General features: G+C 55.2%; 4 long non-coding RNA genes across 4 annotated transcripts; 1 reads left to right on the forward strand and 3 right to left on the reverse strand.

Annotated features, from left to right (window-relative positions):
* Positions 1–2299: 2299 nt before the first annotated feature.
* Positions 2300–3468, forward strand: LOC135408184 (uncharacterized). Its single transcript, XR_010427321.1, has 3 exons — positions 2300–2422; positions 3029–3168; positions 3282–3468. It is a non-coding gene; the product is annotated as an uncharacterized LOC135408184 (long non-coding RNA).
* An 864-nt stretch (positions 3469–4332) lies between these two features.
* Positions 4333–8363, reverse strand: LOC135408185 (uncharacterized). Its single transcript, XR_010427322.1, has 2 exons — positions 8056–8363; positions 4333–4873 (listed from the first exon to the last, which is right to left on the reverse strand). It is a non-coding gene; the product is annotated as an uncharacterized LOC135408185 (long non-coding RNA).
* A 4388-nt stretch (positions 8364–12751) lies between these two features.
* On the reverse strand, positions 12752–15323 carry LOC135408186 (uncharacterized). The gene is made up of 3 exons (XR_010427323.1): positions 15010–15323; positions 13942–14027; positions 12752–13280 (listed from the first exon to the last, which is right to left on the reverse strand). It is a non-coding gene; the product is annotated as an uncharacterized LOC135408186 (long non-coding RNA).
* A 6414-nt stretch (positions 15324–21737) lies between these two features.
* LOC135408187 (uncharacterized) lies at positions 21738–23197 on the reverse strand. Its single transcript, XR_010427324.1, has 3 exons — positions 23062–23197; positions 22500–22677; positions 21738–21914 (listed from the first exon to the last, which is right to left on the reverse strand). It is a non-coding gene; the product is annotated as an uncharacterized LOC135408187 (long non-coding RNA).
* Between the last annotated feature and the right edge of the window lie 2574 nt (positions 23198–25771).

Consider the following 25771-nt stretch of genomic DNA (forward strand, 5'->3'; position numbering starts at 1 on the left):
AAAGCTCACTCGGATATTGGTTTTTATACATTTACTAATAGTTATCTAAAGTTTTACTAAACTGTAAGTGATAATATATATATACTATGTACGAGCACTATACTGTTAAACGATTACTTTCACACTTCCCTACTTTCCTTTTATATATTTTCCCTTACATATGTAACATAAAACAAACAAATATTAATCTAACTAAAAAGGTAATTCGTGAGTAAAAGCAAATAAATATTGTAACTATATTATACAACCAATTAAACACACAATAGCTTTTAGCGATTAATTATTAATTAACGCTTATTAAAAAAGAACTAATAAAATGCTCTAATACTTTAAAATTAATAAGCAAAAAGATTGCTTCTACAACAGTAGTAGAATAAGTTAACAAACTAAAGTCATAGCGACATACTGTACGAAGAAAATTCTTATACATCACATAATAAATACAATATATATACAAAGATAAAATAGAATCATTAAGAATCTTAAAGAATCTAATACCCCCCCTCCCCCCCCTACCCCCCCTCCCCCCCCCTTCCCCCCCCTACCCCCCCCTTCCCCCCCCTACCCCCCCCCTCCCCCCCCCTTCCCCCCCTACCCCCCCCTTCCCCCCCCCTACCCCCCCTACCCCCCCTTCCCCCCGTCCCCCCCGTCCCCCCCCGTCCCCCCCCGTCCCCCCCTTCCCCCCCGTCCCCCCCCGTCCCCCCCCGTCCCCCCCGTCCCCCCCCGTCCCCCCCCTGTCCCCCCCCGTCCCCCCTCGCCTTGCCTCCCACCCCCCCCTCCGCCACTACTCCCCCCTTCTCCTTCCCCCCCCCCCCCCTTCCCCCCCCGTTCCCCCCCGGGCAGGGGGTCCCGGGATGGAGGAATCGCGGGGCGGATCTCCCCGCTCTGACCCCTCCCACCGCAGGACCCCACTCCCCCGGACGGGGGTCCCCCCGACCGCCCCCCCGGGGCGGGGAGTCCCGAGGTGGGAGGGGCCAGAGGGGGGAACTCGCCCCTCCTCCCCTCCCACCCCGGGACCCCCTTTCCCGGAGGGGGCCCCGCCCCCGACCGCCCCCCGCGGGAGGAGTCCCGGGGTGGGAGGGATCAGTGGGAGGAGTTCGCCCCCTCTGACCCCTCCCACCGCGGGACCCCCACTGCCCTGGAGGGGGTCCCCAGGCCACCCCTCAGGGCGGGGAGTCCCGGGGTGGGAGGGGCCCCGACAGGGGGAAAAACTCCCCCCCTCCCACCCCGGGACCCCCTTCTCCGGAGGGGGCCCCGCCCCCGATCGCCCCCCGAGGGACGGAGTCCCGGGGTGGGAGGGATCAGTGGGAGGAATTCCCCCCTCTGACCCCTCCCACCCGAGGACCCCACTCCTCCGGAGGGGATCCCCCTGCCCCCTCTCCCCTGGCCCCTCCTCCTCCCCCCTCCCCGAGCCCCCCTGCCCCGCCCACCTCCCCGAGCCCCCTCCTCCGGAGGGGACTCCTCATCCCCTGCCCCCCCCGCCTCCCCCTCTTCCCCCCCGAGCCCCCTCCTCCGGAGGGGACCCTCATCCCCTGCCCCCCCCGCCACCCCCCTCGTCCCCCCGCCCGCGGAGCCCCCCGTGTGATGTCGGGACGGGCCGGAGCCCCCGGCGGTGTCGGGCGGTGCTTGTGAACTGCCAGGGGGGACCCGCCGAGCGGGCCCGGCCCCGTGGAAAGGGGGATCCAGGGGGGGCGCCGGCTCCGGCCCTCGCGGCTTTATTAAAGCGGCGCCCCCCAAGCCCGCGGCTGCGGGGACACGGCCCGGGGGACAGGGGGACGGACGGGACGGGCGGGGGGGCAAGGACGGAGCGGGGGTGCGGGCAGGTCGGGCTGTGCAGCGGAGCAGCGAGGGGGGAGCAGGGGGCAGGCAGGGGGGGGGCCGGGGGCAGGTGGGGGGGGCCGGGCTGTGCAGGAGGGCAGCGACAGCGGCCGGGGAGAGGCGGCGTGCGGGGAGCGGGTGGAGGGTGGGGAGGAAGGGAGGGGACGAAAAAAAGGGGGAAAAGCAAAAGAAAGACAAAAACAAAAGCAAAGAAAAAGGGCCGCGGCAGCGAGAGGCTCCCGCGGCGCTGCTGCCTCCCCGCGCACTGCCCGAGCAAACGGCCGCGGGGGCGAGTTCCGGCGCTTAAATACCCCCGCCCCGACCCGCCCCCTGCCGTCCCCGCCCCCCGCGCACCTGGACGGGCCCCGCCTCGCACACCTGTGCGGGCCCCGCTCCGCCCCGGCCCCGCCCCGGCCCCCGCCCCCGGCCGCGCCGTTTAAAAGCCGGCAGAGCCGCGCTCGTCCCCGAGTCTGTGGAGGAACCTCGTACCGGGATGCTGCGGGAGCGATCGGCGCGTCGGAAGACCGAGGGTGGCGATGGAGCTCGGCAGGAGGACCGGGACAAGGATCGGGGCCAGGACCGGGACCGCGACCGGAGGAGCGAGGTTGGTTTGGGGCTGGGATGGGGCTCGGCATCCGGACGGGGACCAGGATCGGTGCCGGGCTCATCCCAGCCCCGGCCTCGCCGCCTGTGCCCCGGCAACGCGGGCGAGAAGAGCCGCTCCGGGCCGGGCGCTGGGGCCGAGCGCGGCGGGGCCGCTCGGGCCGGGGCTCTGCCGGGGCCCGGTCGGGGGAGAACGGCGGCGCGTTCGTCGTGTAGACGCGGAGCCGGGGCTGGGACCGGCCGGGGCGCGGGGACACGCCGGGCCGGCCCCGGGACCCCCGAGGAGGGGTGCCGCCCGTACCCCCCGCGGGATCGGAGCTTCCCCGCTCGGGCACCCCCGAGGGCCACCGCACCCGCTCCCGGGGCGAACATCGCCCGTCTCCCCCTTAAACGCGGCCCCAGGAGGTTCCCACCCCCAGGGCCCCCCGGGAACGAGGGATCTGGGGCCCGCCGGGGCTCCGGCCACGGGCCCGCTCCGGCCGAGCGGGGAGCTGGGGGCCTGCCGGGGAGGGAAGAACGGCGGCAGCCCTTTCCCCGTTCCTCCCGTGCTCCCGGGACCCCGAGCAGAGCTGCTCGTTTGTCCCCGTGTCCCTGTGTCTGTCCTCAGGCGGCCCCAGGAGCTGGCACTGACCGTGCCGCGGGTCGGGCACAGGCTGCTCCCAGCTCTGCCTGCGGAACTTCGGCAATTACCGACAGCAGTTCTTTGCCCTGCCATCCAGAAGGTGCGGCTCATCTGACACCAGCCAGGTGAGACCTGAGGCTCTCCTTCCTCTCCCCCGCTTTCTCGGCAACTCGCACCCTCCCGGGGCAAACCCTCTGGTTTTCAAAATCCCGTTGAAACATTTCCTCTTGATTTGCAGACGGGGAAGGCCCTGCCTGGGAGGGAAACGGCTACAGGGGAGGAAACCAAGAAATGCTCCAACCGGATGGTGCTGCGCGAGTCAAAAGAGGGGCAAGACCGCGGGCAAATACAGTCAGGAAATGAGCTTTTATTCAATCTCTGCAGGAGCCCTTCGCAGCCACGGGCCGGAGGGAGCGCGGCCGGCTGGGCTGTGCCGCGCTGGGGACGGGCACCAATTCATCGCTGCCCTGCTCAGGGAGGTTTTCCGGCCCCGTCCGGGCTTCACCCAACGGCTGCAAAGGTGCTCGTGCGGCATCCGAGCTCATTTCCAGGGATAAAGGAGCCAAACGAGTCCGGAGGGATCCCCTCGCTCCGAGGCAAAGGCGTTTGGTCGAGTGTCGCCGCCTGGTCCCGCCTGCGGGGGAGCGTCTCCTCCAGGTGAGCCTTCGAACCCAGAATGCCGGGGGGGCTCAGGTCGGGGCCGCTTTTCGGGCCCGGAGTTGGACGGAGCCCTCGGCGGCTCCCGCTTCCCGCCAGGAACGTTCTCGGGGCTCCCTGGGCAGTCCCAGCTGGGCAGGGAACGCGGGCCGGAGGAGGCCGGAGCGACAGACAGCGACCCAGCCCTGCTTGGGCTTCCTATTGCCAGGGGATGATGAGCTGTGCCCTGGAGCTGTGCCCTACAGCCCCCGTGGGGTGGGCACGGGGAAAGGGCTGCCCGCGGCTCCTCAGCCGGGCGCTGCTCTGGACGGGCCCCCCTGAGATGCCTCACCCTGGACACGCCCCAGCGCCAGCCCCAAAGAGACCCAAAGAATCCAGCTGGCATTCGGCAGTGTCGGCACGGCGGGGCTGCAGAGCAGCGCGGGCAGCCATTCCCAGGGCCCACCTCCCAGAGCTCCCCCGCGCCCCCCACGTGTGTCCCGCCCGCCCCAAATCCCTGCCCTTCCAGCCGGAGGCCAGCAGCCAGCAGCAGCCTTAAAGCCAGGGCCATGTGCCCTCAGCGGCACTAAATCCCGAGCAAGAGCCCTCGGAGATGCCTGAAAAGAAAAGAGGGTGCTTGGAGAAAGTTGGGCTTGGATGCAATTCGCAGTTTTTCGGGGACCCAACCGCACCTGCAGAACCCGTGGACAGCTGGAACAGGTGGGTCAGAGCCGAGGTGCCCTGAAGGCAGGGCTGTGCATCCCTTTCCTCGGGGAAAAGAACTCCCCGGGGCCGCTCCCGAGGCTCGGAAGGGACAGCGGCTTCCCGCCCGGACAGACGTCCTCGCCCGTGCTCAGGGGCTGCCTCGCCCCGGGCCGGGAGCGCGTCCGGCCCCCGCCTTCTCCTGGGCCAACACATCCCCTGGAGCCCGGCCCGGGGCGGAAAACCGGCCCAATTCCAGGGAGCTCGCTCAAGTCCCCCCAGGGACACCAGCGGGGCTGGGGGAGGAGGGTTATAAACAGCAAAGTCTGTGGAATATCAACCTGTCCTTGTCCCGATCCCGCTGAGCAAACCTGGAACCGTGGCTGCTTCCTGGCAAACCTGGCGTTAGAGCGGCAGCTCTGCGGGGGAACAGCCGGGCTCCAGGAGGCACTGGGAGGCTGTTCCAGCAGGAATTCGGCATGGAATTGCGGGCTGTAGGTAGAATTCATCCAAACCTGCAAAGCTGAGACCGGCACCCAAACCTGGGCCCCCTGCAGAGAACAATCTTTGTGCTGCCGTGTCGGCCAAAGCCGCTGCCCAACAGTCCCCTCGTTTGACTTTCTAGGTGAATTGTGCACAAGCCAGTCCCCCATTCCCTATCCAGGCTGGGAGTGCTCGTGCCCTTGGCACAGATGGCTCTGGCTGGGCAGGAACTGAGAGCAGGACGTGGGGCAGAGTGGATCAGCTGCCCAGGGAACATCCAGGAGATGAAGCTACGGGATCCTCATTCCAATCAAGGGAACACATTCTGTCTCTGGCAGAAGCCGGGAGCCAAAGCAGATCCCGCCTGGCCAGGCTGGGGGGCAGCAGTTGGATCCACTCTGGGGGAAAGCCCCTGTGCCTGCCAGGAGCTCTGACTCTGTTTGTCCTGCCAGCTCTGACCAGTGTCAGGGCCACTGGGAGGGATTCAGAATCCACAGAAATCCCAAATCCTACTGAGGGACTCAATCAAAGGAAGAAAGTAATTTTTGTCATAAAAAGATTAAAAAAACTGTTAAAAATTCTAGGACAGCAATCCTGGGATTCTCAGGAAACTTAGTAGTGCTCTTGGTTCCATTTCAATGGATCTTTAGTCTGTCAATGAGCAGCTTGGAGAACTTCCCCTGGGATTTAGAGGCTGAGCAGGGTTTGCTTTGGATTGCCTGGCACCTCTGGCCCCAGCTGGTGCAAACACAACTTGGGCCAATGTGGTTAAACACACTTTCCTACAAAAACAGTTGCTGTATCCCCTAGAAACTACCCCAAGTTTGCAGACAAAACCTTCATCTCTGTCCCTCCTCAGTTATCCCAGGTTTTCCTGGCTGGGAGCTGCAAGGAGGCTGTAAATTGAAAGGTAGAAAGAGAAGATCTGTCTGCAAAAGGCACAAAGAAGGGGACAGGTTTCAGAAAACATTTCTGCAATCTAATGAATAACTCTTTCCAGTTTCCCAGGGAGAAGAACAGGAACTCACAGCCACCAAGGCCTGACAGTTCCCTGCAGCCAGAGCTCAGCACACAGCCAGAGAGGCAATTCCAGCATCTAAAAGAAAAAAAAGAAGAAAAAAGTGATTTATTTTGGTTTAAAGTTCCTTTAAGTTGTTCCAAGCAAAGCAAGCCTTGCTCTGGTTTCAGTTGGGTGAACAGGGAGCGCTGGGCACAGGGCATGTCATTAATGCCCAGGGGATGGGGCTTTGTGGGGGAGGGAAGAGCAGCTGATGGAGTTGCCCAGTCCAATTCCTGCCCCAGGCCTGACTGGCCCAGGACAAACCCTCTGGCAGGCAGTGGTTTTGTTCCCTCTCATGGTCAGTGCCCAGTGTGTCCCTGTGGGCAGTGCCAGGCTGGGGACAGGCACACGCAGCTGGCAGCACTCTCTGCCCCAAACAGCCTCGGGGGGCAGCGCAGCCCCGGGTATCGAGGGGGGCTGGAGGCGGCCCAGGAAAGGACCCCCCGCTCCCCCCGTGATGTCCTAGGGGACATCCACACTTACCCTCACAGTTTTCCCTGCCTGCAAACTACTTATTACCTCATTTTTACCTCCAAACATTCATCCTCTGCCACACAGATGACCTCAAAGTTTCCCCCAAAACCTCCTTACCTGTCCACTACTGATTACCCCAGTTTACCCCAGGAGCTGCATTCTCTCTGCTGCACATTACCTCAGGTTTGACAGACAAAGATTTCCCTCCCTGCCCACTACTGACTGCCTCACCTTACCCCAAAAGATTCATTCTCTCTGGGACAGACTGCCCCACATTTTACTCCCAACATCTGCCTTACCTGTCCACATCTGACCAGCTCCTTTGTACCTACAGAGGGTCATTCTGCACCCCACACACACCTCAGGCTTATCTCAAACCTCTCCCCACCTGTCTGCCACCCAGTGCCTCATCTTTACCTCAACAGGTTCCTTCTCTTCCCAGCAGATTACCTGAACTTTAACACCCACAATTGTCTGTGTCTCTCACCACTCATCACCTCAGGTTACCTCAGTGTGTTCATTCCCTGCCCTGCAGAGAATGAACCTCCTTTTTAACCCCCAAACTTTCCCCTTCCAGCCCACTCCTGATTACCTCTTTTTGAACACAAGAGTCATTCTCTCCCCAGAGTCTTCCCTACTGCACACTCCTGATTGCCTCTTTTGGACCTCCAAATATTCATTCTCTGCCCTGCAGCTTTGCTCAAGTTTCACCCTCAGAAATTCCTCTGCCTGTCCCCCTACTGACTGCCTCACTTTGTGGGGGTCAAATCTGTGGCAATGTGCAGCAGAGAGAAGGAATATTTTGGAACAATTTTCCCTACAAGTCCACCACTGAGTACCTCATGTTCATCTCTCAATATTCATTCTCTACCGTGCAGATTACCTCAGATATTTCCCCCCCAATTTTCCCCATATGTCCACAACTGATTACCCCAGTTTACCTCAGGATGTACATTCTCTCTGCTCCACGTGACCTCAAATTTTACAAACAGAATTTTTCCCTACCTGCCCAACACTGACTGCCTCACTTCACACCAAGATATTCATTCTCTCTGCTACAGATTGCCCAGATTTTACTCCCAAAATTCTCCTTACCTACCCACATGTAATCAGCTCCTCGGTACAAATACATGTTCATTCTCTACCCTGTGGGCTACCCCAAGTTTACCCTAAAACACTCCCCAGCTGTCCACCACTGAGTACCTCATTTATCCTTCAAAATATTCACTCTCTGCCCTGGACGTTCCCTCAAGTTTTAACCCCAAAGGTTTCCCCCCCTCCTGCCCACCCCTGACTGCCTCAGTGTCCATCAGGAGGTACATCCTCTCTGCTACAGGTGACCTGAAATTTTACAAACACAAATTTTCCCGACCTGCCCACCACTCACTGCCTCACTTTATCTCTAAATGGTCCTTCTGTCCTCTACAGATGAGATCAAGTCTTACCCCCAACATTTCCCTTCCTCTACATCATCAATTATCTCTTCCTGACACCCCAAATTTCCATTCCATCCCTACACATTCCCTGAGTGTTTCCCTCCCAAGCATCCTTCCCTTCTTCCCTGTTTAATAACTCACACTCCAGCCCCAGGCTCTCCACTCCCCCCTCAGTGGGACCCCTCCAAAATGCCACCTCCCTCCCCTCTGCAGCACCTCACCTTTTCCTACACAAACAGTTGCTGGGTCCCCTCAAAATTACATTTCTGCAATCTAATGAATAACTCTTTCCAGTTTCCCAGGGAGAAGAACAGGAACTCACAGCCACCAAGGCCTGACAGTCCCCTGCAGCCAGAGCTCAGCACACAGCCAGAGAGGCAATTCCAGCATCTAAAAGAAAAAAAAGAAGAAAAAAGTGATTTATTTTGGTTTAAAGTTACATTAAGTTGTTCCAAGCAAAGCAAGCCTTGCTCTGGTTTCAGTTGGGTGAACAGGGAGCGCTGGGCACAGGGCACGTCATTAATGCCCAGGGGATGGGGCTTTGTGGGGGAGGGAAGAGCAGCTGATGGAGTTGCCCAGTCCAATTCCTGCCCCAGGCCTGACTGGCCCAGGACAAACCCTCTGGCAGGCAGTGGTTTTGTTCCCTCTCATGGTCAGTGCCCAGTGTGTCCCTGTGGGCAGTGCCAGGCTGGGGACAGGCACACGCAGCTGGCAGCACTCTCTGCTCCAAAGACACTTCTGGCCTCCTTGGCAAACTGCCTCTGACACTTGGTTTTCTTCAGGAGAAATTAAGAAATTGCTCATGGCAGTTTGGAGATGAAGTTATCCCAAAGGGAAGGAAAGAACAAATATTCCTGTCAGAGCCCTTGGGATCTGCTGGGCTGAATTGGGAAGGGCCCATTATCTGCAGAGCAAATACAGGACAACCCCAAACACAAAGCCCAGCCTGTCCAGTGGGGTGTGAAAGCACCACTGGGACAAACCTCCACTCTCCTGATTCTTTTCAGGGACTGCTCCAATCCAGTTCTGAAGCTGCCAAGCCCAAACTGTCCCCAGTGCTCTGGAACAACAGGATCTTCTCAGGGATGATGCATTGGAAGCACAGTCCCAGCAAACACTCCCAGACACACAGAGGCACAACTGGAGCTCATGGCTGGGGCTGGGAAGGGCTGCAAGGAGGACACAACTCCCAGGTAGGGCAGCCTCGGCAGCAACAGCAGCAAATTCCCAGCTTGGATGGCAAAGCAGAGAGACAAAGGCTGGCAATGCCCATGGCATTGGTAGCTTTCCCTTCTGCTCCCTGTGGGGCTACAGCCCGGGAGGAAATCTCCAAGGGGGACAGAAGACCTCAGGAGGCAACAAAAGACAGCAGCGTCCTGTTCCAACTCAGCCTGCGGGCCCAAACCTTCCCCCTCCAGGGAAACACTGACCTTCCCAGTGTCAGGCTGGAACACAGCCCTCATTCTCACCTTCCACACGCTCCCAGGCTCACCCCAAATTCAGGACCAGGGGCCAAAGGCCACTCGGGCCGGGGCTCTCTCTGTCTCTGCGGGCTCAGGGACTGCAGCCACCAGGGCCCTCCAGCACGGACAGCCTGGACCCAGAGCAGATCCCTGGGCATTAGCAGCGTCCTGGGCATCCCTGGAGACAGAAACCATCAGCCTCTGGGATGGCACTTCATTGCCAGCACACACAGCCTGCCAAATTTAGGGGGGCAGCTCTCGGACCACAAAGCCCAGTCTGACCCAGTTCTCCTGGGCACCAACACGGACTCCACAAACCCACCAGAATGAGAATGTTCTGCTGCTTTGACAAACTTCAGCCCAGCTTTGCAAACCTCAGTCCCTGCAGCTCCTGCTCTCCAGAGCCCCGTTCAGGGCTGGCTCCAGTTCCCTGGAGAACCTGCCCCAGCCCCACTCTGGGCCAGCCTGAGCAGAAGCCACTGGGCTGCACAAGGAAGAACCCTCCCCTGGCTGCTGCAGCTGGAGGGAGATCCAGCTCCCAATGGAATCCTGGCAACAGCCTCCCAGAGGGTCTCTCCACAGCCCTTGGCAGTGGCTCAGAATGGCAGCAGCTCCAGTGCCAGCTGGGTCCCTGCACGAGTCCTTGTCCCAGCCCTGCCACACGGACACACACGGGAGACACCCACGGGCACACAGGCCTTGCTTGCACAATTCCTCACCCACAGCTGAGGGAAAGCCACACAATATCAAGAAATACCCTGGGCTGAAAGCACTCATCACTCCAGTCCATCAGGACTTGGAGGCAGTTGGGGAGGCAACAGACCCAAATTCTAATCCTACCTTTACATTTCTAACAGGTTCTCTTAGAAAGATCCTGGACAGGAACTCAGACAACAGAACCCAAACACTGCACAAGTAATAGCAGAAGGTTTGCCAGGAAGAACAGAAGTTCCTTGTTTTCCTTAACGCTCTGGGAGTGTAGGACCCAATCTTTGCAACCAAGGGACACCAGAGATGTGATTAATACTTAAACCTCTCCACCATGGTTCTGTCTCAGAGAACTGGGCCAGCCCTGAGCTACTCCCAGGTGCCTGCAGTGCTTTGGGGAGGGGCAGGACAATGTCCCACTTCTGCTTGGAAACATTCCAGATGAGGAAAAGCCACTTCCCTTCTCTCTCTCTGACCCAGAACCAGAACAGTCCTGTGGGACAACACGGACTATGCACGGATGGCCTGAGTCAGTGGGGGGAAAAAAACCTAAACAAACCAAACCACCCCAAATTTCAAGATAAAAACAGGCTGCTTCTTTAATAGGAACACACCAAACTCATTGAAGCCAGAGAGAAAATTACAAACAAACAAACAAACAAAAGACCCAAAGAGATGTTTTGCATTGATCATTCCGAAGGAAATTCTCCACAGATCAGAAGCAAGTACCAATACTTTGTCCTCTATTGAAAATTAATGACTTGAGGGGCTGGACATGTCCAGTGAGGGTTCAGGGCTCTGGTGGGTCCTTTATGGCTGATCCCGACCGGCCCAGGCCAAACCCAACCACCCCCATCCCTGCTCCATCCCAAACCTGGGGGCAACATTCAGACAGTTTGGAAACACTGCCCTTCCCTGCTACTCCGTCCTTCCTTACACATCCAGTGCCCAGGGAGCAAATGCCAACAGCAGGAGGAGAGAAACGTGTCCCTCTGACTTACCCCACCCCACGGGCAGCACCAGGAGCCCCCAGCCCGGCCAGCGGGGCTGCAGCCTCTTGCCTTTGGCTGCTCCCAGCCCAGGGCACTTGGCAGAGCTGGGCTGGAGCAGGGCTTTGGCCTGGCCTGGAAGAGAGGAGAACAAGGCAATTAAGGGCACTGGGCAAGTCAAAGGCTCCTGCCCTTCACCCTTCTCTTCAATTGCTCACTAGAGAGTTTTAGCCATGAAAAATCCAGGGGGGACAACAAATAAAATGGGACCTTTTCCACCATTTTTATTCCTCTCTACTTCAGGCACTAAAAGGAGGCTCATCTTTCTTACTGCATTCCTTGCCCCATTTGAACAGAACCCTTTTCATTCCAGACCTCCCATGGGAGTCAGTCAATCCTCTGCCATTGGACTTTGGGCAAAGGAAGAGACACCTGGGACAATGGAGCCCAGGAAATGAGGGAGAGAAACCTGACAGGGAAAGGATTCAAGGCACTCCAGAACTCAGAAATATGTTCATGCCTTGCCAGCCCACCCCCATTCTGTGCCACCCACCTGAGCTGGGCAGGTGAGGCCAAGGCTCCTCTTCCTCCTGCCAGTCACTGTCCCACCACACGGATCCCTGTGCTGGGCAGCACTTGGAAAAACTTGGGAAAGACAAAAGGGAAATGGCACTGTCTGTCAGAAAACATGTCTGTGAACAAACCTTCTGGACAAATGTAATCCCATCCCTCTGCTCCAATAAACCCAGGGCAGGCAGGTCTCTCCAGCCCAGGGAGAACAGGAAGGAGAACTGCAGGAACACAGGCAGGCACAGGCAGCTCTGGGCACTGATTCCCTGCAGACCTCTCTGCACTTGGGGCTCTTGGCACTTCATTTATAAAGAATGGGGGGCAGCAGCCCAGGAATGCCCCTCAAAAACACAGAGAGAGAACAGGAACAGGGGTTGTTTGGGAACAGGCTGTGTGTCCAGCAGGGATGGGAACTGGAAACACGGGAGGCTGGAGGAAGGCAGGGGGTGAGCACGGGCCTGCCTTGGATGGATCCTTTTTCCCTTTGCTCAGGAGCCTCAGCTCCCCCCTGTCTGAGAGCACCAGGGAACTGCTGCAGGGGAAGAGTTCATTTAGGCACAAGCCAGTGATGCAGCCACGGGGGCAGGGCAAGAGGGGAGAGGAACTGACACAAAAATGACACAATCACCACTGAAAGGGACTTTATTGAGCTACAACACAAACACATTCACAGCCCGCCAGGGCAAGAGGTGCCCCCAGGACCACCAACACAGCAGCTGGGCTGGCAGGAACACCCTCTTCTCAAGTTATGGAGCCAAGGGCTCACAGTTGGGATCCACCCTAAAGATGCACTCAGGCATCAGGGCCAAGTCCTGCCCAGTCACTGCAGACAGTTCAGCCCCAGCAGCAGTGGCATTTTCTGCCTCTCCCTCCAACATTATTTGGGACCCAACAGCTCAAGGCTGTGGAATTTCAGCTTCATAAATGTTTTATAAAGTTGTACTTCCTGAGAACTGGTGCATTTTTGAGTCTTCCTGACTCTTCCAGGGCTGCACTTGCCAGGATCCTTTGGGCCTGGTGTTTTGCTGACAGGCAGGGCACTCCAGAAAACAACTCCTCACCAGTCATGGAATAACAGGAACAGCTAGAATCAGAGTGGGGAAAGGAATTCTGTTATCCTGATGATGTTGGGCTGCAGGACACAGGCAGCAGGTACCCAACAGTTGGACCGATATTCGCCTCGGGAGGATGGTGCCAAACTGTGCCATCCCCTGCCCCAGCTGATCCCTTTGCTCTTTTGGCAGCACTTCCCAGAACAGCCCAGCAGGCAGAGCCCAGGGGACGGCCCTGCTGCTGTGACACTGGGGCTGGGACTGGCACCGCTCACACAGGGGGACAACGATGCCAGGGAGACCCCCCGGACCCAGCACCGTAAGGGAAACTACAGCACTGCATGGCAACAGTGCTCCCAGCCCCTGGAATCACATCCATCCAATCCCACTGAGGGCACCAACAGCCGCCCGCACAATGAGCCCGACAGACCCCGGCCCTGCCAGAGAGTCCCCCCGGGCACAAAGGGACACTGACCCCTGGGCAAGGGCCATTTGCTTCCCACGTCACCTTGTCCTGGGGTCCTGGTTTGGAGCTGCTTTTCCATCTCCATCCAAATCAAACCAAGGCACCCGACCCAGGCACCTTTTCCAGGGAACTGCCCGGGCCAACAGCATCGCCCAGAGGGACCACAAGGGCTGTGAGGATGGCCAGGATCCACAGGTTCTGTAAGATATCAAGCTAAAACATGGCAATATCATTCCCTCCACTAACATTTATTCACAGGAACATATTCCCATTTTCCTTGTCTGCATTTAATCACTAATTCCGTGAGGGTGGCACTTGGGAGCCAAGTAGCCAAACCACTGCCAACTGACCCCAAATCCCTACAAACCTGACACTGCCCTAGTTCTTCCTGTTTCATTCCCACAGGTACAGTGTCTCACTCAGCACATGGACTACTTTTGCCTCCCCCCTTTGTGACTTCAAACTCCCTCTGGCACGGGTTATAAGCTCCTGCTTTCCAAAAGTGCTTCCCACTGACAGATGTGGCTGACCCAGCAGTGAGCTATGCATGCTCCCTCTCTGCTCCCAGCACTTGCTCTGGGGCTTTTCCCCATTTCCCCAGTGATTTGTGCTCACTGTCCAGGGGATCTACACTTGTTGCTTCAACCACAGGGCCGGTGGCAACTCCCTCCCGAGGCCTCGCTCCTGCCCCGACCCCTGCTCTGGCTCTGCCTTGGATCCACCATCTCCATTCCATGGGGCTGCCTTCCTGAGCAGGGCCTGGCCTGGGCATCCTGGAGGAGCTTTTTACCCAAGGCCTTAGGGGGATTTCAGGCCCTCTTAGCATTTATTAAGTTTCCACTAAAGCCCAAGAACATACTCAGAGCCGCTTCTCCAACAGGGTCTATCTTGGGCTGGCTTCCAGTAACTTCCTATTCCCAAATCCTAAGGGCACTTCCTTCCTACCTGTAACAGTTCATTAGGATACATGCCCAGAATAAAGACAAGTGCCACAAGCATTCAAACACACAAGGTACCTTTATTACAGTGAGAATAATAATAATAAACTTAGCAAAGAGAATCAAAAGTTAAAAAAGGATACAAATGAACTGCCTTATTGTGTGGCATTAAAACAAATACTAAGAACAGCATTCAATACAGTATAATCTTAACTAGTAAAAAGGGAGTCAAAGGGATACCAAAAAGGATCATAACACAATCTTATGGATAACTATTAACACGATATTTGGTTAGTAATAGGGGAAATTAAAGGGAAAATATTATGAATACTAAATAAAGGGTATTAAAGGAACACTAAAGGATATTTAAAGTCTTCTTTCTCAGTTACTTCCTATCACTAACCTGTGCCCACCCCCCCAGCCAGGCAGGGCTGTCAGGATCTGCAGCAGCTGGTCGGTGCCCATCCCTTAGCGGGCGTCCCCGCGGAGCAACACAGGCTCGGTGGCAGGATGAGGATCGCTCAGCTCAGCAGTCCTGACAGCCCATTTGATCAGCTCCACATTACACCACGTAGGGCCAGGACGCAGTGTAAGGGGAGGCCTGAATGGCAGCCAAACCCCGCCTGATCATTGCCTGGTGGCAACAGTCTGGGCCTGCCCTACTTGTAGGGCAAGGGGCCAGCCACCCCTGCCCACATCATCTTCCTCTCACCATCATCTTTCTCACCCCTAGGGATGACCTCTCCCATGGTGTTTCAAGGGTAGATGTACCTACCTTGCAAGATGTAGCAGAACCAAGGAAGAACTCAGCTCTGATAACAGGGGATATCAGGCTGACTTGCTGAAAAGCACAATGGACCTTACAATTAGCTTGTGCCATCAAGTTACATTGTACCACACTCGAGCTGGTTTCACATCCTAATAGGATTTCTTTCTCACACCTCTATGCTCCATTGATCATCTAATTCAGGAGTCCCCCCTTACACGACCCTACTTCTGCCAGAGGCTCCAATTGGCATCATTAGCACTGGCAGGAACCTTCAGTTCCCCCTCTGCAGCTCGTATTGGCCACAGGTCTGGAGCCTGTTGAATTGCTCCCTGATCTGTTTCCAACCCTCCCTGCTGCTCATTTCCCACTCAAACTCACACTTCTGCCCTGGGACTTTATGGCCCAGGCCAAGGATTGGTCCCAAAGGAGGACCTTGTTGTCACCAAAAGCCAAACCAACCAATAAACTGCTGGGCTTCCACCTTGCTCTGGGGGTGACCAAGCCTGAAGTCTCCTGCCTAGTCCTGGGCAATACTTCCGGGGGACCACAACACCTCTGAGATCCTAAAAATATCACAGGTTGGGCAGGTCTTGAATTTTGTCTGGATTAACTCCCCCCCTTCCTTTCCATGTGCTGCCCTACTCATTCTAATGGTGCTTGTACTCCCTGAACCATTCCCTCACCCATCCAACCATCCCTTGTGCCCTCTCTGACAAGGACAGTGGGTCCAGGTGTTCTGCCACGCTCCCAGGGCACAGGGTGGGACTGTGGAGCCACCCTCGAGGGGGGAAACGTGCCCTGCCTGCCCTGCCCAGGGAAAGGGAACTGCCCCCAGTGTTCCCCAGCACAAGGCACCCTTGGGAATATCCCCTGCAATGGGACACTCAGGGACAGCAACAAGCACTGCACGAGGCTGCTCTGGCACAGGACCAATTTTAAGCTCAGCTTTTCTCTGGACCACTGCACTTTGTTTCCCACCTCATCCTGCAGTCAGAACTTGCTGTCCTTGTAACTTTTTAGGGTGACCATAAATTACAGAGGCCTCTGCTCCAGCACCCACAAGGGCCTGAACCATCTGAAAAGATCCATTTTTCCAGGGAAGTCAAAGCTCCACCTGAGGACCAGGGTCTTTTCTCACCCATCCTTGTGCTGCAGCTTGGCCTCCATCTCACTCTGCTTTCAGTTCTCTCCATGGTTGAACATTGGCAGCCCTGGCCCTGGGTGGAGCTCGGCATCCTGATCCCATCCCTCCTGGCCCCGGAACCGCTGACTCAGCAATGGGGGGCCCTCCATTGCCAAGGGCACAGTCCCGTCGGGGCTCACGGGGGGAGCAGGAGGTCGAAGGCTCCATCCCTGCTGCTACAACCTTCCAACACTACAGCCAACAGAGGGGCCTCTCCAGCCCTGCCTCCCAAGGCATCCTGAACTAACCCAGCCCAACTCCACAGGACAAACTGCTCCCTCTCTGCCCAGTCCAGTCTACTCTCAGCAATGCCTGAATCCATTGCAGGGACCTTGCTTTGAGCTCCCCAGGGCCGGGCACCCCGAGGATCTCCCCGAATAATCCTTTCGGTGCGCGCTGGAGTCCTCGGGGTGCCCCAACCCGGGGGGCACCAACAGCACTGTCCCTCCAGGGGGCACAATTTGCTCCTAAAATGCAGGGGGATCGTGCCTGTGTCCCAGACTGGTCCGGGGATCTGAGGCCCTTCCCGAGAAAATCTCGGTGCCGGCGTGAAGGGCCAGAGATCCCTTGGAGCCACGGGAGAGCAGGCAGAGTCCCTCCTGGGGGGCCAATTTTCCTGCCTGAATTCAGCTCTTCAAAGAAGCCTCTGAGACTCAGCTGGTGAGTTTTAGAAGCCAGGCATTCCTTGCTTACAACACCCTGCCATGATCCCAGCCCCACGGGTGCCCTGGCAGTCAGCTCCCAAAGGGCACACGGAAGTGTCTCCACTGCAGCTGATGGGAGGGGTCAGCATTACAGGAGGGTTCATTTTCCTTCCCTGCCTTCCTGTTCCACAGTCAGGGCATTTTCCAACACTCATTACCATACACACCTACCCTTACAAGGTTTCCAAGGGGCTTCACTGAGGGCCTTCCCAGGTCTGCTCTGTCTGGAGCCCTCAAAGTCCTCAGTGCCTGCCTGAGGAACCTCAACACAACTCACCTGCTTACACAGCAACTTGGTGCTGCTTGGCTCATGCCTCACTTCCCTTCTTCCTTCTTTCTTCACCTCCCTTGCTTGGTCCCTTTCAATCCCTTGGCTCAGCTCTCTGCAGTTTCCAGGCTACATCCCACTGCAAAAAGGATCAGCTCTTGTTACATCTCAACACTCAGATATCATTCCCCCTTTATTCTTGACACTGGGCCATCAGGCCAGTGTCTCATGATTTAAAGCATAGTTTGACTCCTCAGTGACAACAACAGCTACAGCCCTGAATCCTAACACAGGCTGAGACACAAACACGGATGGGAACTCTGAAGGATCCACTTTGTCCTGCTCACCAATCCAAAGGAGCTTTCTGAACTCAAGAATAACAGACCCCAGGTCCTTTTTCTGCAAATTTAGCTTCTATCAATGTGACCCACAAGACCTGGAAAGGCCCTTCCCACTTCACCTGCAGGGCTGGCAGTGCCACCACTGGACACGGACCCAGTGGCTGGGCAGGAACGGAGGGGCTGGGGCGTCCAATCCATCGGCCCAGGTGGCACCAGGAGTTCCTGGAGTTCCTGAGGGGAGAGCCTCAAGACAACAAAGGATTAGGAAGATCATTTTAAACTTCAATATGTATATCTCTTGGAAGATGGGGAGTTGGACAAAGCCTACTGGTGCAACAAGGACACACTCAAGGCTATTTAAAAGCACCTACCAGCACTCAAAAGCTATCACTGTCCTTCTGTCAGGTGGAACTCAGCCAACTCTCTTTGCCAAGAGCCTCCAGGAGGATTTCCAGCTTTTGGGGCTCCCTTTTAACCATTTTTCCCATCACTGTAGCTGGGACTATCACCTGCCCTACAGGGGGAACAGCCCACAAAGTTCACTTGCAGGGATGCCATTAACTCAAAGTCCCTTCTCAGGGGGGTCACTGCACACCTTGGCCTTCGTTTGCCCTCCCCACCAAAGATGCTTCCAACAGTTCTGAGACATCTGGCAGACCCAGAGCTCTCCTCAGGGAATGCTTCAGCTGCTTAAAGGCTGCCCTTGCACCATCTAGCCAAGGCAGAAAATGCTTACAGGCTGTTGGAGAAGTTGGCAGAACAGTCTTACCACACATCCAGAGGGAGCAATCCAGAGTCCACCCCATCCCACCATTCCCAGCAAGGCAGTTCATGGGCTGTCTGGGGCTCAGGGAGGAGTCAGGGGGCTTCTTTTCTTCCTTCCTGCTTTCCAGATTTTCTCCTGCCAAAGCAAAGGTTTCTTGGCTTTCCTTGCTCAAGCAGATGCAGCAAAGGCCATCTTTGCAATCCAATACTGGAAACTACTCGAGGTTGTCATTCAAGGTGGTTTTCTCAGGTCCTGCACTCATCAATCATCTTGGCCATTGGTTTCCTGGCAGGTTCTTGCATTCACCTCCTACAAGCAAACCAGGATGAGCAAATTTAGCTGTTACTGCAACCAATCCAGTCTGGCATTCTGATTTTAAAGGATACTGGCTTTGCCTTACCAGCAGAGATCCCACATCAGGGGTAATACCTACAGGTTCTGCCCTCTTCCACTCTCCTGCAATTCCACTGGCCCACACCACAGGAACAACTGCAGCTGCCACTTCAGTCAGGACCTTGCTGCTGACAGGAGTTATTCCCTGCACAACAAGAGCTGCTGCTTGGACACATTTAGTTTCAGCAATTACAGTTTCAATATCCCCAGTTTTCCATTTCATTTCTGCCTCAACTTTTCCAGTCCATCTCTTCCTAGCAGAGGTTTGGGTGAGTTTGGCAAACAGACAAACTCAGGAATTCCCCAATGTTTTCCCAGTTTAACCCCTGTCACACCAGTCACCTTAACAGTGCCAGTCCTTCATTCTCCCTCTATTATGTTAAGGCCTGAGGAAGTTGGACCTGTGTCTGACCAGGACAAGTGCAAACCAAATGCTGGGGACTGGAACACACACCTGGCACTCCTGCAGCTCTTACCATTACATTCAAGAGAAAACAGCCAATTGGACCATCACTGCTCATTTCTTAATCCCAATCCCACACTGCTTTGGCACTTGGAGCACCACTTTTAGAACCCAATTACAGTCCATTAGAGAGCTCCATGTCTAGCAGGGACAGCTACCCCTGGGATACTCTCAGGAATGCCTGAATCCATGGCAGGGACCTTGCTTTGAGCTCCCCAGGGCCGGGCACCCCGAGGATCTCCCCGAATAATCCTTTCGGTGCGCGCTGGAGTCCTCGGGGTGCCCCAACCCGGGGGTACCAACAGCACTGTCCCTCCAGGGGGCCAATTTGGTCTCAAGCTTGCCATGGACAGCCCAAAAGGCATTTCAAGAGGCCTTCTTTGGAACCCCCCAACGGGTACAGGGGGGAAGCCACAAGAAGGCCTCATTTCTAAAGGCAGGGGGATCTTGCCTGTGTCCCAGACTGGTCCGGGGATCTGAGGCCCTTCCCGAGAAAATCTCGGTGCCGGCGTGAAGGGCCAGAGATCCCTTGGAGCCACGGGAGAGCAGGCAGAGTCCCTCCTGGGGGGCCAATTTTCCTGCCTGAATTCAGCTCTTCAAAGAAGCCTCTGAGACTCAGCTGGTGAGTTTTACAAGCCAGGCATTCCTTGCTTACAACACCCTGCCATGATCCCAGCCCCACGGGGGTCCTGGCAATCAGCTCCCAAAGGGCACACACAGCTATCTCTACTGCAGCTGATGGGAGGGATCAGCATTACAGGAGGGTTCATTTTCCTTCCCTGCATTCCTGTTCCACAGTCAGGACATTTTCCAACACTTATTACCACACACACCTACCCTTAGAAGGTTTCCAAGGGGCTTCACTGAGGGCCTTCCCAGGTCTGCTCTGTCTGGAGCCCTCAAAGTCCTCAGTGCCTGCCTTAGGAACCTCAACACAACTCACCTGCTGACACAACAACTTGGTGCTGCTTGCCTGCTGCCTCACTTCCCTTCTTCCTTCTTTCTTCACCTCCCTTGCTTGCTCCCTTTAAATCCCTTGGCTCAGCTCTCTGCAGTTTCCAGGCTACATCCCACTGCAAAAAGGATCAGCTCTTGTTACATCTCAACATGCACATATCATTCCCACTTTACCCTAAGGATCCACTTTGTTCTGCTCACCAATCAAAAGGAGCTTTCCGAACTCAAGAATAACAGACCCCAGGTCCTTTTTCTGCAACTTCAGCTGCTATAAATGTGACCCACAAGACCTGGAAAGGCCCTTCCCACTTCACCTGCAGGGCTGGCAGTGCCACCACTGGACACGGACCCAGTGGCTGGGCAGGAACGGAGGGGCTGGGGCGTCCAATCCATCGGCCCAGGCGGCACCAGGAGTTCCTGGAGTTCCTGCAGGGGAGAGCCTCAAGACAACAAAGGATTAGGAAAAGGATCATTTTAAACTTTAATATGTGTATCTCCTGGAAGATGGGGAGTTGGACAAGGCCTACTGGTGCAACAAGGACACACTCAAGGCTATCTATTCAAAGGATCTACCACCACTCAAAAGCTATCACTGTCCTTCTGTCAGGGCAAACTCAGAAAACTCTGTTTGCCAAGAGCCTCCTGGAGGATTTCCAGCTTTTTGGGCTCTCTTTTAACCATTTTTCCCATCACTGTAGCTGGGACTATCACCTGCTCTACAGGGGGAACAGCCCACAAAGTTCACTTGCAGGGATGCCATTAACTCAAAGTCCCTTCTCAGGGGGGTCACTGCACACCTTGGCCTTTGTTTGCCCTCCCCACCAAAGATGCTTCCAACAGTTCTGAGACATCTGGCAGACCCAGAGCTCTCCTCAGGGAATGCTTCAGCTGCTTAAAGGCTGCCCTTGCACCATCTAGCCAAGGCAGAAAATGCTTACAGGCTGTTCTTAAAAGCTGGTATAAAAGTCTTACCACACATCCAGAGAGAGCAATCCAGAGTCCAGCCTGTCCCACCATTCCCAGCAAGGCAGTTCATGGGCTGTCTGGGGCTCAGGGAGGAGTCAGGGGGCTTCTTTTCTTCCTTCCTGCTTTTCAGGTTTTTCTCCTTCAAAAGCAAAGGCTTCTTGGCTTTCCTTGCTCAAGCAGATGCAGCAAAGGCCATCTTTGCAATCCAATACTGGAAACTGCTCGAGGTTGTCATTTAAGGTGGTTTTCTCAGGTCCTGCACTAATCAATCATCCTGGCCATTGGTTTCTTGGCAGGTTCTTGCATTCACATCCTACAAGCAAACCAGGATGAGCAAATTTAGCTGTTACTGCAACCAATCCAGTCTGGCATTCTGATTTTAAAGGATACTGGCTTTGCCTTACCCATATAGATCCCACATTAGGAGTAATACCTACAGGTTCTGCCCTCTTCCACTCTCCTGCAATTCCACTGGCCCACACCACAGGAACAACTGCAGCTGCCACTTCAGTCGGGACCTTGCTGCTGACAGGAGTTATTCCCTGCACAACAAGAGCTGCTGCTTGGACACATTTAGTTTCAGCAATTACAGTTTCAATATCCCCAGTTTTCCATTTCATTTCTGCCTCAACTTTTCCACTCAATCTCTTCCTAGCACAGGTTTGGGTGAGTTTGGCAAACAGACAAACTCAGGAATTCCCCAATGTTTTCCCAGTTTAACCCCTGTCACACCAATCACCTTAACACTGCCAGTCCTTAATTCTCCCTCTACTGGGTTAAGGCCTGAGGAAGTTGGACCTGTGTCTGACCAGGACAAGTGCAAACCAAATGCTGGGGACTGGAACACACACCTGGCACTCCTGCAGCTCTTACCATTACATTCAAGAGAAAATAGTGAATTGTACCATCACTGCTCATTTCTTCTGTACCACACCAACATCATTCCAGGCCTCTCACTGCCAACCCTATGCTTCTCCCAGCAGCTCCAGTGGCACCAAAACTTGTCCTGAAGGCACAAAGGCTCCTTTTGGGAGCACCATGACCCACCCAGACTGTAGCACTGGAATTCCATCTCCTGGACAAGCTGGGAGAAGCAGGGAAGAAAAACAAGGACCTTACAGGTCAATTGGGGGCACCTCTTCATCCAACAGCAGCTCCAAGAAAGGTACTGAGTCAACACCTCACCAAAGACACAGGAAAACAACTGCCAACACCTCGACAATCACTTCAGTTTTCAACTGATAAAGCAACACTGAAGAAAAGCTTTTCAGACACTTGGCAAGACTCCATCCCACTTTAACCAGTGTGTGGGACTCGTTCCCAGCCTCCTGAGGTTCATTTCCCACCTCACTCAGGGCTGCAGTACACCTGGTTCTACACACACACACAGGGAGCTGCTGCTCCTGCATTCCAGTCTCCTGGTTCCCCTTGCAACTCCTCCAGCTGTTTGCCCAGCTCTCCAGTGCCCATTCCTTTGCCCACTGCACTTGTTCACAGCCCCAGGGCTCCCAGGGCCACCCTGGGCTCTCCCCTGCCCTGACACTCAGGGCCCTTTCCCAGCCCCGACTCCATCCAGCACTGACCCAGCTGCTGCACCTGCAATTCTCCTGCTCCTGCCCTCCCTCTGCCTGCAAAACACCCCTGCCAGCTCCTGCACCCCACCTCTTACCTCCCAGCAAAGCAGAGCTGCATCCTCCTGGATCCTCCAGCTGGATGCTGCTGGCTCTGGGCAGCTCCCACCCTTCAGCAGGGGATGCCAAAGGCAGCTCTGGGGACTGGCCCCAGGGCAGGGACACCCACTCTGGCTCACACCAACACTCAGCCAGCTCAGGCCTGGGCTCTTCTGCCTGCAGGGCAACAAACAGCCAAGCAGGGACACTGGGACACTCCAAGGAAACAGGCAAAACAAACTCAGCAGCCTGGCACACCACAGCCCCCAGACCTGCCCAGGCTCCAGCTGCTGCACAGACCTGTGGCCACACAGGACCCAAACCCACCCCCAGCACAGACAACCCTGGGCAGGTCAAGCTGCTCATTCCCAAACACAACCAAACATCCATCCCACTGTCTGCCAGCCCCTGCTCCCAGCAATCCATCATCTTTCCCATTTCCTTTCTTTACAGGTCCTTCCATTCACATTCTACTATCAAACCATGATCAGCAAATTTAGCTGTTAATAAAACCAATCCAGCTTGGCTTCCTAATTTTAAAGGATACTGGGTTTGCCTTACCAGGAGAGACTCTGGCTTAGGGGTAATTCTTACAGCTTCTGTCCTTGTCCATTTTCTTGGAATTCCACTGGCCCACACCACAGGAACAACTGCAGCTGCCACTTCAGTCAGGACCTTGCTGCTGACAGGAGTTATTATCCCTTTGTAAACACCAAACTGCTTCAATACAAACAATCTAGTGGACACTACAACTCCTTGGCACTTTCAGTGTAACCAGTGCAAGTCAGTTCCTAAGTTACACAAGGTTTTCTTCTCAAGTTGTAATTAATTAAGATATCAAAACAACAACAACTGTGAGATAAGAGATCCCCCCCAATGGTTCTACTTTTAGGGAAACAAAAACCCAAACCCCCATCCCCAGTACTACAATAGCTCAGGCTCCCAGAAAGGCCCAGGGGCTGGGCTGGGGCTTTTGGCTGCCCTGGAGCACAGGCAGGAACACGATGTCACCACCCCACAGCCACAGCTGAGAACCCAAAGAGCAGCCACACCAGCAGCTCCTGCCAGCCCTGCTGGGCTGGGCCTTGGGGAGGAAGGGCACTGGCCTTTCTTCCTGCCTAGGAGCAAAGAACCTCCTTGCTGAGCACTTCTCCTGCCAAGGGCATCAGCTCAGATGGGAAGTTCATCAAGTGCAACTTCTTGGAATGAGAAAGATACTTGTTCCCTGGACAATCTCTTTCCAACTGAACTCAGAAGTACACACTAGAAGTTCAGGTATTGTCTAAAATTTCTTACAAGAACCTCTGAGACACAACTGGTGAGTTTCAGAAGCCAGGCAATCTTGTATTCCTATGCTCTTGAATCATTCCAGCCCACCAGTTGTCCTGGCAATCAGTTCCCAAAGGGCACACAGAGCTATCTCCACTGCAGATGATGGGAGGGGTCAGCATTACAGGAGGATTCATTTTCCTTCCCTGCATTCCTGTTCCACAGTCAGGACATTTTCCAACACTCATTACCATACACGCCTACACTTCGAAGGTCTCAGAGGGGCGTCACCGAGGGCCTTCCCAGGTCTGCTCTGTCTGGAGCCCTCAAAGTCCTCAGTGCCTGCCTTAGGAACCTCAACACAACTCACCTGCTTACACAGCAACTTGGTGCTGCTTGGCTCATGCCTCACTTCCCTTCTTCCTTCTTTCTTCACCTCCCTTGCTTGGTCCCTTTCAATCCCTTGGCTCAGCTCTCTGCAGTTTCCAGGCTACATCCCACTGCAAAAAGGATCAGATCTTGTTACATCTCAACACTCAGATATCATTCCCCCTTTTTTCCTCACACTTGGCCATCAGGCCAGTGTCTCATTATTTAAAGCAGAGTTTGACTCCTCAGTGACAACAACAGCTACAGCCCTGAATCCTAACACAGGCTGAGACACAAACACGGATGGGAACTCTGAAGGATCCACTTTGTCCTGCTCACCAACCAAAAGGAGCTTTCTGAACTCAAGAATAACAGACCCCAGGTCCTTTTTCTGCAAATTTAGCTTCTATCAATGTGACCCACAAGACCTGGAAAGGCCCTTCCCACTTCACCTGCAGGGCTGGCAGTGCCACCACTGGACACGGACCCAGGGGCTGGGCAGGAACGGAGGGGCTGGGGTGTCCAATCCATCGGCCCAGGTGGCACCAGGAGTTCCTGGAGTTCCTGCAGGGGAGAGCCTCAAGACAACAAAGGATTAGGAAAAGGATCATTTTAAACTTTAATATGTGTATCTCCTGGAAGATGGGGAGTTGGACAAGGCCTACTGGTGCAACAAGGACACACTCAAGGCTATCTATTCAAAGGATCTACCACCACTCAAAACTATCACTGTTCTTCTTTCAGGGGGAACTCAGAAAACTCTGTTTGCCAAGAGCCTCCAAGAGGATTTCCAGCTTTTGGGGCTCTCTTTTAACTATTTTTCCCATCACTGTAGCTGGGACTATCACCTGCCCTACAGGGGGAACAGCCCACAAAGTTCACTTGCAGGGATGCCATTAACTCAAAGTCCCTTCTCAGGGGGGTCACTGCACACCTTGGCCTTTGTTTGCCCTCCCCACCAAAGATGATTCCAACAGTTCTGAGACATCTGGCAGACCCAGAGCTCTCCTCAGGGAATGCTTTAGCTGCTTAAAGGCTGCCCTTGCACCATCTAACCAAGGCAGCAAATGCTTACAGGCTGTCGGAAAAGTTGGCAGAACAGTCTTACCACACATCCAGAGGGAGCAATCCAGAGTCCACCCCATCCTACCATTCCCAGCAAGGCAGTTCATGGGCTGTCTGGGGCTCAGGAGGAGTCAGGGGGCTTCTTTTCTTCCTTCCCGCTTTCTGGATTTTCTCCTGCCAAAGCAAAGGTTTCTTGGCTTTCCTTGCTCAAGCAGATGCAGCAAAGGCCATCTTTTCAATCCAGTACTGGAAACTGCTCGAGGTTGTCACTTACAGGGGTTCTCTCAGGTCCTGCACTCATCAATCATCTTGGCCACTGGTTTACTTGGCAGGTTCTTGCATTCACATCCTACAAGCAAACCAGGATGAGCCAATTTAGCTGTTACTGCAACCAATCCAGTCTGGCATTGTGATTTTAAAGGGTACTGGCTTTGCCTTACCAGCAGAGATCCCACATCAGGGGTAATACCTACAGGTTCTGCCCTCTTCCACTCTCCTGCAGTTCCACTGGCCCACACCACAGGAACAACTGCAGCTGCCACTTCAGTCAGGACCTTGCTGCTGACAG

The sequence above is a fragment of the Pseudopipra pipra genome, unplaced genomic scaffold, assembly GCF_036250125.1.
Source record: "Pseudopipra pipra isolate bDixPip1 unplaced genomic scaffold, bDixPip1.hap1 HAP1_SCAFFOLD_214, whole genome shotgun sequence".
Classification (NCBI taxonomy): Eukaryota; Metazoa; Chordata; class Aves; order Passeriformes; family Pipridae; genus Pseudopipra; species Pseudopipra pipra.